Raw genomic sequence first — 14025 nt, 5'->3', positions numbered from 1 at the left:
AAGACTAGCCTGAGCAAGGGCCAGACCCTGTGTCTAAAAATAGCCAGGCATTGTGGCAGGTGCCTGTAATCCCAGCTACTTGGGAGACTGAGGCAAGAGAATCACTTGAGCCTAAGAGTTTGAGGTTGCTGTAAACTGTGATGCCATGGTACTCTGCCAAGGGCAACAAGGTGAGATTCTGTCTCAAAAAAAAAGAAAAGAAAAGAAAAGAAAATATCCGCAAAAAGCATTTGTGATTGGGTGGAGTGGTTCATGCTTGTAACCCCAGCACTTTGAGAAGCCAAGTCAGGAGAATCACTTGAGGCCTGAAGTTTAAGACCAGCTTGAGTAACACAGCAAGACTCTTATCTCTGCTAAACATAAGTTAGCCAGGCATGGTGGCATGCACCTGCGAACTCAGCTACTTGGGAGCCTGAGCTCAGGATTTCCAGGTTACAGTGAGGTATGACTGTATAACTCCAGGCTGGGAAAAAGATCGAGACCAGTTCTTAAAAAAAGAAAAATTTAAAAAAAGATTTGTACCCAAATCCCTAGCACTCTGGGAGGCTGAGATGGGTGGATCGCTTGAGCTCATGAGTTTGAGACCAGCCTGTGCAAAAGTGAGACCTTTTCTCTACTAAAAATAGAAAAAAAACTGAGGCAAGAGGATTGTTTGATCCTGAGTTGGAGGTTGCTATGAGCTATGACATTATGGCACTACCCAGGGGGACAGGTTGAGACTGTCTCAAAAAAAAAAAAAAAAAAAAAAAAAAGATTGTACCCAAATCCTTAAAATACAAATATACAGTTATCACTTAAAACTCAACAAAAGAAAACAACTCAATTTAAAAATGAGCAATATATCGCTTCTCGGCCTTTTGGCTAAGATCAACTGTAAAAATGAGCATTAGACTTGAACGCTTCATTGAAGAAGAAATACAGTGCAGTGGGTACCGAGGGGGACAAAGTGAGACTGACTCTCTCTCCAAAAAGAAATAAAAAAGAACCATTGTTTGTTTGGTTTTCCTTTTCAAAAAGATTATTAGGTTATTAGGTGTTAATTGACAAGTGCTTAATTTTTTGTTTGATTTACATATTGGAGCCTTAGGAAGTGTGAGTTAATTGTGCTGTCATGTGACAGTTGCAGATGGTAAAGGGACTTGACAGGAGATCTAAGTTCAGAATTTTTGAACTGTCACTAAAGATAAGAGTCTTTGCCACTTGCTGCTTCTTGTTGTGAAGGGCTTTAGCTATGCAGATATTTTGACGACCATCTCCCATGTTTGCTTCTTCCTATTACACTTGTTGAAACTATCCAGAAGCTTGAATTGCCCAAGATTGAGTAGAAAGAGGTACTATAGGTACTGTGATAGCTGCCTGATTATTTCTGATTCTGACTGGGGCTGAGAATCTCAATTCTCTAAATAATAGTATGCTGACTGATACATTCTCTCTTAGTCTCAGTTCTAATTGTTACCTAGAATTCAAAGCATCTTTTTTTTTTAATTTTTTTTTATTTTTTTTTTTGTAGAGACAGAGTCTCACTGTACCGCCCTCAGGTAGAGTGCTATGGCATCACAGCTCACAGCAACCTCTAACTCTTGGGCTTACGCGATTCTCTTGCCTCAGCCTCCCGAGCAGCTGGGACTACAGGCGCCCGCCGCAACGCCCGGCTATTTTTTTGTTGCAGTTTGGCCGGGGCTGGGTTTGAACCCGCCACCCTCGGCATATGGGGCCGGCGCGAATTCAAAGCATCTTAACCTTAGTTGGTATTGTGGCATCCAAATACTCTGGTCATCTAGGGCATTGTGCAAGAGTTGTTTAATAACTCTGTATTTGGTGGGTTTTGTTTCCTTTCACCTAGTTAAATAATAGACCCACATACACTGACGCCACATACACTGAGGGTGGCGGGTTCAAACCCAGCCCAAGCCAGTTAAAAACAACAATGACAACTGCAACAAAAAATAGCCAGGTGTTGTGGCAGGCACCTGTAGTTCTAGCTACCTGGGAGGCTGAGGCAAGAGAATCACTTAAGCCCAAGAGTTTGAGGGTGCTGTGAGCTGTGATGCCACGGCACTCTACCAAGGGCGACATAGTGAGACTCTGTAACAACAACAATAACAAAATAATAGACCCAAGGAACTATCTTGTGAAAGCACTTAAATTTTCCAGGGATAGAGGCTTTCCAAATCAATCAGTATGCAAGCTCACTTTGTCTTTAATGGGATCCATCTGGTTAATGCTTGTGTTTTCTTGAATTTCATAATCAAGAAATCATAAGGCTAAAAGAAAACATTGAGATGGGCTAATTAGACACTCATTTTACAACTGAGGCTACTTACATGCAGAGAGGCTAACGACTTGTTCAAGATTATATAGCTGGCTGGGCGTGGTGGTTTATGACTGTAATCCTAGCACTCTGGAAGGCTGAGGCTGGTGGATTAACCGAGCTCAGGAGTTTGAGAACAGCCTGAGCAAGAGTGAGACCCTACTCTGCCTATACTAAAAATAGAAAAACTTGCTGGGCAAGGTGGCTCACACCTATAATTTTAGCACTTTGGAAGGCTGAGGCAGGTGGATCTCCTGAGCTCAGGAATTCAAGACCTCGTGTCTAAAAATAGCTGGGCGTTGTGGTGAGCACCTGTAGTCCCAGCTACTGGGAAGGCTGAGGCAAGACAATCACTTGAACCCAAGAGTTGGAGGTTGCTGTGAGCTATGACACTGTGACACTCTACCTAGGGTACAGAGTGCGACTGTCTCAAAGAAAAAAAAGAAAGATTGTATAGCTACTAAATGAGTCAAACTGGAACTCAGGTGTCCTAACTCCCAATCAGTCTTATTTCTGATATAATTACACTAATTCTTTCTTTTTAGTTAGTGAAGAAGGTATGGTTTTATAAGAAATAAAATTTCCTAGCCGGGCGTTGTGGCGGGCGCCTGTAGTCCCAGCTACTCGGGAGGCTGAGGCAAGAGAATCACTTAAGCCCAGGAGTTGGAGGTTGCTGTGAGCTGTGTGAGGCCACGGCACTCTACCGAGGGCCATAAAGTGAGACCCTGTCTCTACAAAAAAAAAGAAGTAAAATTTCCAGGAAATTAAATTAATTAATCATTTATTTATTTTGCTTGAGATAGGACCTTGCTCTTTTGCCTGGGCTAGAGTGTAGTGGTGTGATCATAGCTCACTGCAGCCTCAAACTCCTAGGCTCAAGTGATCCTCCTGCCTCAGCCTCCCAAGTAACTATAGCTATAGGCCTGTACTACCACACTTGGCTAATTTTTCTGTTTTTTGTAGAGATGGAGTCTTGCTCTTGCTCAGGCTGGTTCAATTCCTAGCCTCAAAAAATAAACAAAAACAACAACAAAAAAACAAACTCCTAGCCTCAACCTGTCCTCCTGCTTTGGCCTCCTAAAGTGCTAGGATTACAGGGTTGATTCACCCTGCCTGTCCCAAGAAATTTAAGGGACTATCAAAGAGTTACAATGTTTCTTAGAATTTAAACATTTGGTTAAATTCCTAGTTTATGTCTGAAGTGTTGAGTGAGTTAGTGTGCATTTCTTACAGGTACCAGATGTCACTGGATTTTTAGTTATCAGCAAATTTATTATTTTACATTCAAGATAAAAATCGGCCAATTTAAAAATAATGCTGAAGTCATTATAGCCTGTATTTACTGAGTACACATTTGGCTGCACTGAAATGAATCTCAATGTATTATTATTATTATTTTTTTTGCACAGTGGAGATAATCTGTTAATATTTAATGCCATAAAGCAATAATGGAATTCTGCTTTCATGTGGTGATGTATTTATAAAACTAGAGTGAAGTGTTACATAAAAACTAAAAAGTACAGATTAATTTAATATGCATCTGGTGAATTCAGAGGTTGAAGGATGCACATCTGTTGAGGAAACAAATCATACAACTATTCAGAGCTTTAGCATCTTTGAATATGTATGCTTTGATTCTATTTTAACTGTTTTGAAACAATCTTTAATGGATTTAGAAAAGGCTATTTGTTCTAAGGAAGCAAATGTGAAGTCACTTAGGATACTATTACTCATTTTGTTATTGTGCATTGCATTTTTATACACTAATATTTTTCTTTCTAATATATTTATTGGAGAAGAAAGGGGTCTCACCATAACAAAATGAGTTTGTTGCAGAACTTTAAAAAAAGAGAATATAGTTTGCTGAATTGGGTACATTAGAAATATTTTAAGGTTCTGAATTCTAATTTGAACCCAGAATTAATGGAGAAATAATTACAGAGTTTCTCCTGTGTATTCATCACCATACTAGTACTGCAGGAATATAGAAATTGAATATGTGGTCTATATCTTCACTGATTAGGATGGAGAAAAAGGGTAACAGGTAGATAGTAACACAATTGGATATATAATGAAGTACAAACTGGATGATGTAATCTGTGAATCTTACAGGAATTTAGAGAGGAGAAAACCATTGAGTATTCATAATTCTGATGGAGATTAGATTAAAGTAGTTGGTCTCAACTCTTAGTACTCATTAGAATCACTTGGAGAACTTTTCCTGGGATCACCTGAATTCAGAATCTCAGGGATGGAACAGTCATAGTTTTTTTTTAGAGACAGAGTCTCACTTTGTTGCCCTCCATAGAGTGCTATACCATCACAGCTCGCAGAAACCTCCAGCTGTTGGGCTTAGGTGATTCTTTTTTTTTTTGGACAGGAAGTAGGATTTATTATTGGTAGGCACAATTGATAGGCAACACAATGTTAAGTCCTCACGAGTGCAGGGCCCGCCACTTGTCCAGGGGGCCACGATTGGGGATGTATTTGACCCCATAGCCGTCTGGGATGAGTTGCTTTTCAGCCACCACGTCTTCAAATTTATCTGAGTTAAAACTTCGTAAAACCCCATTTCTTGGAGATGTGAATCTTCTGACGGCCAGGGAACTTGAACTTGGCCTTGCAAAGGGCCTCAATCACATGCTCCTTGTTCTGTAGTTTGGTGCGGATGGACATGATGACTTGGCCAATGTGAACCCTGGCCACAGTGCCCTGGGGCTTTCCAAAGGCACCACGCATACCTGTCTGGAGCCTGTCAGCTCCAGCACAGGACAACATCTTATTGATGTGGATAACATGGAAGGGGTGAAGCCACACTCGGATATGAAAGCCATCTTTTCCACGACTTTTCACCATGTACTTGTTGGCACAAATACGAGCAGCTTCCAGGGCTTCAGAGGAGAGCTGCTCGTATTCATCTGACACCATGTGGCCACAAAGTGGGAACTCATCCACTTTTGCCTTCTTCCGCCCCAGGTCAAAGATGCGAACTTGGCATCAGGGACACCTCGGCAGAAACGAGACTTGGGGTATGGCTTGTTCTTACAATACCGGTAACACCGGGCAGGGTGATGGCCCATGGCAACACCAGGGTCTTCAGTGGCGAGCTCGAAGTCGCCCTGACCGCACCGAAGGTAAAGAGGGCTTAGGTGATTCTCTTGCCTCAGCCTCCCGAGTAGCTGTGACCACAGGTGCCCACCACAACGCCTGGCTATTTTTTTGTTGCTTCTTTTTTTTTTAAGAGACAAGAGCCTCACTTGGTTTACCTCAGTAGAGTGCCATGGCGTCACAGCTCACAGCAGCCTCAGACTCTTGGGCTTAAGTGATTCTCTTGCCTCAGCCTCCCAAGTAGCTGGGACTACAGGTGCCCACCACAACGCCCACCTATTTTTTTGTTGCAGTTTGGCTGGGGCTGGGTTCGAACCCACCACTCTCAGTATATCAGGCCGGCACCCTACTCAGAGCCATAGGCGCCACCAGAATCCTGGATCTTTTGCTGAGAGACTTTGAACTGTGGATGAGTGCAGAATTCTTGTTATAATCTGAGCAGGTTGTCTTCTATTTTACCATTTTGGTGTAGTCAGTCACCTCTCTTCAACATCTCTTTCAGCATTTTAAATGTCATCCTGCTGCCTCTGGCCTGTATGATTTCGAGAAATTGACTCTTAATCCTATGAAGTCTCCCTTGTTCTCTTTTGCTTCTTTGAAGATTTTTTTCGCCTTGTGTTTCATCAGTTTGTCTGTAATATGTCTTGGTATTGACCTTATTTAGTTTATGCTCTTAAATTTATTAGAGATGCTTGGATGTGTGAATTTATATTTTTCATCAAATTTAGGAAGTCTGAAGCATTATTTCTTGAATTCTTCTTTCTACCCCTTTCTTTTCCCTCTTAAATTTCCATTATGTGTATGGTGGTACAATTGATGATGTCTTGCAGGTTCCTTTGGCTATGTTCATTTTTCTTTATTCTTTTCTCTTTCTGATCTTCAATCTATAATATACTTGGTATGTTCAGGTATGCTGATTTATTTTTCTTCCTGCCCAGATTTGCTGTTGAACCTCTTTAGTTAGTTTTTTTTTTTGGGGGGGGGGCAGTTTTACTTTGTCACCCTCAGTAGAGTGCTGTGATGTCACAGCTCACAGCAAGCTCATGGGTTCAAGCAATTCTCTTGCGTCAGCCTCTGGAGTAGCTCGACCTACAGTTGCCCACCACAGCGCCCAGCTATTTTTAGAGATGGGGTCTTGCTTTTGCTCAGGCTGATTTCCAGCCTATGAGCTCAGACAATCTACTCACCTTGGCCTCTCAGAGTGTTGGGATTACAGGCGTGAGCCACCGTGCCTGACCCTTTTAGTTGTTTTTTTATTTGTTGTTAGACTTTTTAGCTCCAGAATTTGTGTTTCCTTCCTTTTTATAATTGTGATTTCTTTATGGATATTTTCTATCTGGTGAGACATTGTTTTCTTAATTCTCTTTAGTTTGTCCATGGTTTCTATTAGCTAGTTGAGTGTTGTTTTGTTTTTTTTTCCGAGACAGAGTCTCACTTCGTCACCTTCGGTAGAGTGCTGTGGCATCGTAGCTCACAGCAACCTCAAACTTTCGGGCTCAAACAATCCTCTTGTCTCAGGTTCCCAAGTAGCTGGGAGTAGAGGTGCCTGCCATAACACCTAGCTGTTTTTAGAGACAGGGTCTCACTTTTACTCAGGCAGGTTTTGAATTCCTGAGCTCAAGCAATCCACCTGCCTGGGCCTCTCAAGAGTGCTAGGATTATAGGCATGAACCACTGCGCCCCACCCTAAGGTAATTATCTTAAAAAAAAAAAAGTTGGCTCAGCGCCTATAGTTCAGCAGCTAGGGCACCAGCCACATACACTGGAGCTGGCCTGTTCACATCCAGCCCGGGCCTGCCAAACAACAATGACAACTACAACAACAAAATAGCTGGGTGTTGTGGTAGGTGCCTGTAGTCCCAGCTACTTGGGAGGCTGAGGCAAGAGAATCACTTAAGCCCAAGAGCTGGAGGTTGCTGTGAGCTGTAATGCCAAAGCACTTTATCCAGGGCGACAGCTTTGGACTCTTGTCTCAAAAAAAAAAAAAAAAAAAAAGCCCGGGGCCTATTATGGTGGCTCACTCCTATAAACCTAGCACTCTGAAAGGCAGAGGCAGGTAGAGAACTTGAGGCTCCCCAGTTCAAGACCAGCCTGAGCAAGTGTGAGACCTCCCCATCTCTAAACGAATAGGTGTTGTGGCAGGTGCCTATAGTCCCAGCGAGGTGGGAGGCTGAGGGAAGAGGATTGCTTGAGCCCAAGACTTGAAGGTTGCTATGAGCTGTGATATCACAGCATTCTACTAGGGGTAAGAAAGTGAGACTCGGTCTCAAAAAAAAAAAAGTCTCTGTCTCATAAGTTCTTGCCTTGGTGCTCTCAGGGACAGTTTCTATTCCTTTCTTTTCTCCTATGCACGGATCATAATTTGTTTCCTTATATGCCTCAGTAATTTTTGTTTGAAAAATAGACGTCTTTAACATCATAATGTGGGCAACTCTAGAAGTCAGAATTCTCTTTCTCCAGGGATTATTGTTGATGATTACCATGTATTATTTTTGCTTATTTTTTGTTTGTTTAATGTGATTATAAAACTATTTCTGCAGAGGGTGGCACCTGTGGCTCAAAGGAGTAGGGTGCAAGGAGTAGGGCGCCAGCCCCATATGCTGGAGTTGGCGGGTTCAAATCCAGCCCTGGCCTAAAATCTGCAAAAAAAGAAAAACACTATTTCTGTAGAATCTGTATTCTTTGTCATGTGTGGTCATTGAAGTTCAACTGTGCCAGGAGATAAGAAGGATTGAAAACACTGAACTATGACAGTTTTTGAAACTGAGATTTGCTCTGTGTGCAATATGATCATCCTGCACCAGGATGGTGAACCATGGTTGCTGTTGATCTGGGGAGTGGGGGATGGTAGGCAGGCAATTAACAACCCTACACTACCATTGGGCATGATGGCTCACACCTGTAATCCTAGCACTCTGGGAGGCCAAGGTGAGTAGATTTTCTGAGTTCATGGGTTGGAGACCAACCTAAGCAAGAGCGAGACCCCCATCTCTAAAAATAGCCAAGCGTTGTGGTTGGTGCCTGTAGTCCCAGGTATTTGGGAGGCTGAGGCAAGATAATTGCTTAAACCCAAGAGTTGGAGGTTGCTGTGAGCAATGACAGTACAGTACTCTATCAAGGGCGACAAAGTGAGACTGTGTCTCAAAAAGAAAAAAAAAAACACCAAAAAGACCCCAGTATCCCTACACTACCTTTTTAAGTCAGTGCAGCAGCAGCTTTATTTTTTTTTGAGACAGGATCCCACTATGTCATCCTGGGTAGAGTGCTGTGACGTCACAGCTCACGGCAACTTCAGACTCTTGGGCTTAAGCAATTCTCTTGCTTCAGCCTCCAAGTAGCTGGGACTACAGGCGCCTGCCACAATGTCTGGCTATTTTTTGTTGCAGTTGTCATTGTTGTTTAGCTGTTCCCGGCCAGGTTCGAACCCCCCAGCCTTAATGTATGTGGCTGGTGCCGTAACCACTGTGCAATGGGTGCTGAGCCTTTTTTTTTTTAAGACAGTCTCACTAAGTCCTTGGTAAGAGTGCTGTGGCATCACAGCTCATAGCAACGTCAAACTCTTAGGCTTAAGCAATTCTCTTGCCTCAGCCTCCCAAGCAGCTGGGACTACAGGCGCCCAGCACAACACCTGGCTATTTTTTGGTTGTAGTTGTCATTGTTGTTTGGCAAGCCCGGGCTGGGTTCGAACTCTCCAGCCCCAGTGTATGTAGCTGGCGCTGTAGCCGCTGAGCTACAGGCACCAAGCCCAGGCGGCTTTCTTTGATAAGTCTTCCACTTGTTTTTATAACTGTCTGACTAAATTTCAGAGTTCTGTAGAAGCTGATCTGGCTGTTTTTTTTTGCCAGCTTATTTGTGTGGTGTTTTTTTTTTGGTATTTTTGGTGACCCCACCCTTGTTTTAAGTTTTCTTACTTAATCTTTTGAAAGCATTCAATTTAATTTGTATAATATTTTTCAAGAACTACATTACATACAAAAAGTTATGTATTATTTAGAGACCAAAAGTAAATGACTGCATACCCATCACTCAAGAAATAGAACACTACTAGTACCTTAAAAGGCTCTGTATGGCCTTTCCTTTTTCTGTTATTCTAGGTCACCATTATCCTGAATTTTGTGTTAATTTGGTATGCAAATGAGTAAGAAAATGAGACACATAACTAAAAGAAAACTCAATCATTAGAAATGGACCTGGCTTGGTAGGCTCACACTTAGAATCCTTGCTTTCTTAGAGTTGGGGGAGGGAGGATTGCTTGAGGTTAGGGGTTTGAGTCTAGCCTAAACAAAAGCAAGACCCCATCTCTACAAAAAATAGAAAAATCAGGGTGGCGCCTGTGGCTCAGTGAGTGGGGCGCCGGCCCCATATACTGAGGGTGGCGGGTTCAAACCCAGCCCTGGCTGAACTGCAGCCAAAAAATAGCCGGGCGTTGTGGCAGAACGCCTGTGGTTGCTGTGAGTCCTGTGACATCACCCATCCTGTGACCAAGGGTGGTAGAGTGAGACTCTGTCTCTACCAAAAAAAAAAAAAAAGTAATTAGAAAAAGAAAAATCAGGTGAGCCTGGTGGTGCACACCTCTAGTCCAAGCTACTCAGGAGGCTGAGGCAGAAGAATTGCTTGAGGCCAGGAATTGGAGGTTGCAGTGAGCTCTGATGACATCTCTGAAGAGACAGGGAGACTTTGTCTCAAGAAAAAAAAAAAAGAAAGAAATAGACCTAGAAATACTGAGGTGACAGGGATAGGATACTATAGAAGGGCTTGGAAACAGTTATAAGTAAATTTAAGAATTTAAAGACAAATGTGAAAATATTGAAAAGATGATGTAAGAAAGAATCAATTAAAACTTTTAGAATTGACTGTGCCACAGTGACTCACACCTATAATTCTAGTACTCTGGGAGGCCCAGCAGGAGGATCGCTTTAGCTCAGGAATTTGGGACCAGCCTGAACAAGAATAAGACCCTGTCTCTACTAAAAATAGAAAAATTAGCTGGGCATGGTGGCACCTGCAACCTATAGTTCCAGTTACTGAGGAGGCTGAGACAGGAAAATTGCTTGAACCAGAAGTTTGAGGTTGCTGTAAGATAGGCTGATGCCCTAGCACTCTAGCCTGGACAGCAGATTGAGACGATGTCTCAAAAAGAAAAAAATTTTGGAACTGAAAAATACCTAAATTGTTGCTTGTATTCTCTTGCTTTTTTGGGGGGTGGGTGGTGGGATCTCAGTGTTTTCAGGTTGGTATTAAACACCTGTGCTCAAGTGATCCTCCTGTTTTAGCCTCCTGAGTAGTGAGGATGAATTGCTGCTTTTAATTCAACATTTTCAGTTTTTAGTAGATGGGTTGTTTGGATATTCTTTTGTATTTCTAGAATTGGAAACCTAGCTCTATTTTTTTTTCCCCCTTCAAACTTTTTTGTATAGTAAATCCCAGATCTTGCTCTTAACCAGTTTCATCCATTTTTATGTCATTAGCTTCACCTAACATGGTAATTTTTTTTTTTGCAGTTTTTGGCCGGGGCTGGGTTTGAACCCGCCACCTCCAGCATATGGGGCCGGTGCCCTACTCCTTTGAGCCACAGGTGCCGCCCCTAACATGGTAATTTTTAAAAACTGGAGAAATAATTTTAACTTAGTTTTGAACTATCAAGTGAAGAATGTCAGTAATACTGCTTTGTTAAAATAATAAAAGATCAAAAGTCTAATATCCATAAAACAGGCAGAAGTACTTATGAAATAAGTACTAATATGGTTAAAGTAAGAGCTTGTAATTTACTATAGAGTGTATTTTATTTTATTTTTATTTATTTATTTTTTTGAGACAGTCTCAAGCTCTCGCCCTGGGTAGAGTGCTATAGCATCATAGCTCACAGCAACCTCAAACTCATGGGCTTAAGCGATTCTCTTGCCTCAGCCTCCCAAGTAGCTAGGACTACAGGTGCCTGCCAAAACGCCTGGCTATTTTTTGGTTGCAGTTGTCATTGTTGCGTAGCGGGCCCAGGCCAGGTTCGCACCCGCCACCCTAGGTGTATGTGGCCAGCACTGTGCCTACTGAGCTATGGGTGCCGCCCAGTACAGTATATTTTAGAATGGTTAAACAACTTGTATTTTATGAAGAAAATCTACTTTTTTTGTACTGCATTTTTATATAGTTAACTGTTTTCTTTAGATCTTGATCTGTACACTTTATCATTTTATAAACAAGGCTATAGTAGCCTCTTTGAAATTTAACTTCCTGTTGTTAGGACGATACTGACAGCATAAACCTCTTTATGCACTCAGCTATGATTAAACTAAGGTTACATCCTTGCTATTAATATACCAACTCCCAGTTACTAAACATACTTTAAGTCTTTCTAAGTTGCCATGCTTACCAGTACTGATTTCAGGGCCATTGGGATTTATCTATGTGTGAACCAGGTTAGGACAATGAATTCTTTTTCTCTGGTTAAAAATTTTAAGTTTTAATTCTTTTTTGTTTCAAACATTTTATGATTGAATATTCTTACCAACTTATGGTTGAGAAATTTGAGATAAAAACTACTTATTTGGATCACTGGCTTATTTACAATTAGAATTTAGAATTTCTAGCCCTTAGGGTAGTTCTTATAACCACTCCCTCTCTATGGGACATTTTTCTCTATTCTTCTTTGGATTTTTTGCATTGGTTTTCCTTTGGTGCTAAACTATATTAGGATGTTGACTTAGTTATTCAGAATCATCAACTGTATTTTATTCAGGGAGAGCTAAACATTGACTCCACCTAATCATTAATACTAAAAATATATTGATTTGTCATATTATTGTAAAATCTTGTTTGCAGGAGGACGAATGACAGAGGTAGGAGAATTTAATATTGATTTTTGACTAGAGTGACCACAGGATAGTTCAGACCTCTGTTTGACTTGAGAATAATTTCTAGTTTGCCCAGTAAAGAAATAGCATATATTGTACACAAAAGTTTTGGTTTAAAAATAATAAATGTTGATCCTAGAAGCATGTCACATTGAAACTTAATTTTTCAAGAATTATAGCATATATAACTGTTGCATCCATGCTTGTTTTATATATTGTGAATCCAGTTTCATTTAACTGTAACATCAAAATAAGGTATAATTATATTAAGTAGTAGTAACTTTGACATAATGTGTACTTAGAGTAACTACTAATTTTTGTTGTGGCAGTTTTAATTGAACTCTTGGGCTAATGGTTCCTTGCAGTGTCATTTTTAATTCAAATATTGGTATTGGTAAGAATATCCTTATAAGCTGTTTGCAGAGGTAAAATTTTCATTATTATACAAAGTTCCATTGTTGGGCGGCGCCTGTGGCTCACTGAGAAGGGTGCCAGCCCCATATACTGAGCGTAGTGGGTTCGAACTCAGCCCCAGCCAAACGGCAAGAACAGTAAAAAAATAGCTGGGCGTTGTGGCGGGTGCCTGTAGTCCCAGCTACCCGGGAAGCTGAGGCAAGAGAATCGTCTAAGCCCAAGAGCTGGAGGTTGCTATGAGGTGTAATGCCATGGCACTCTATCAAGGGCGACAAAGTGAAACCCTGTCTCTTAAAAAAAAAAGAAAAGTTCCATTGTTAGTGCTTGTAGTTTTACCTCCATTGAGAAATTTGTTTGGTGTATATTCCTTTAAATTCTATTAAATTCTATTTCTTTATATATGCTAACATATTTTTATTCTCTCTTAGATAATATATTGTTCACTAATTATTATTTTCTTATTTAAAAAGACATTTTTCTTTGCGATACCTCTGTTTATTCATTGTTCTGAGGATATGGGCAAGGTGTTGGTTTGATTTCTTTTTTCAAATAATTTATGTGGTTATTTTATATATGATTATTGTAAAAATTTAAATAATATCAAACATTTATAAAGAATGAGAAAAAACCAAGCTTAATACTTCCTTCCTAGAATGTAATTATTATTAGCAGTTAAAGTTTCTTCCCACTTTGTTCTATGATTATATTATATATCAATGTTTTAAATTAAATTTGGATTATAATGTTTAGTATGCATCTTTAAATTTGTTTTTATTTCAAATTAATATAGGGTACAGATTTTTAAATTACATTGTTCTCACTTCCAGGGTAAAGTTCCGTTTGTAAAAGAACCCCTCACCCAGGGGCATGTTACACATACACCCTTACAATGTGCACATTAGGTGAAATCCTACCTCATAACTTCCCTTCTTTTGCCAAGCGTCCTCCCCCCTTCCCCCTTCTGCCTTTTACCCCCATACTAGACTATATTTGTGTTTTACTGTTCATAATGAACATGTAATTGTTTATATATTGGTTTCATATTAGTATGGAGTACATTGGATATATATTGTTCCATTCTTGCAATACTTTACTAAAAAGAATGTATTTCAACTCCATCTAGGTAAATGTAAAAGATGTAAACTCTTTTTATGTCGATTTATTTTTATTAATATACTTTTGGGAGATAGGATCTTACTGTATTGCCCAGAATGACCTTGAACTCCCAGTGTTCAAGTGATCCTCCTACTTCAGCCTCCCAAGTAGCTGGGACTACAGGCATTCTCCACCTCATCCAGCTTTTTAATGTTAATTTTAAGTTATTTCTTTAGGAAACTTATTTCC

At 40.6% G+C, this 14025-nt stretch overlaps 1 protein-coding gene and 1 pseudogene across 4 annotated transcripts in view; one reads left to right on the top strand and one right to left on the bottom strand.

Moving 5' to 3' along the window:
* The window catches only part of CSNK1G1 (casein kinase 1 gamma 1), a 224844-nt gene that overhangs the window by 11089 nt on the left and 199730 nt on the right, over positions 1 to 14025 (top strand). The window lies entirely within an intron of this gene.
* On the bottom strand, positions 4692 to 5449 carry LOC128588315 (60S ribosomal protein L10-like; annotated as a pseudogene). Its single transcript, XR_008380749.1, has one exon. The product of XR_008380749.1 is annotated as a 60S ribosomal protein L10-like (transcript).

Source organism: Nycticebus coucang, chromosome 6, assembly GCF_027406575.1.
Source record: "Nycticebus coucang isolate mNycCou1 chromosome 6, mNycCou1.pri, whole genome shotgun sequence".
Classification (NCBI taxonomy): domain Eukaryota; kingdom Metazoa; phylum Chordata; class Mammalia; order Primates; family Lorisidae; genus Nycticebus; species Nycticebus coucang.
Note: the sequence above shows the minus strand (reverse complement) of the source record. Positions and strands in the feature narration are given on the sequence as shown.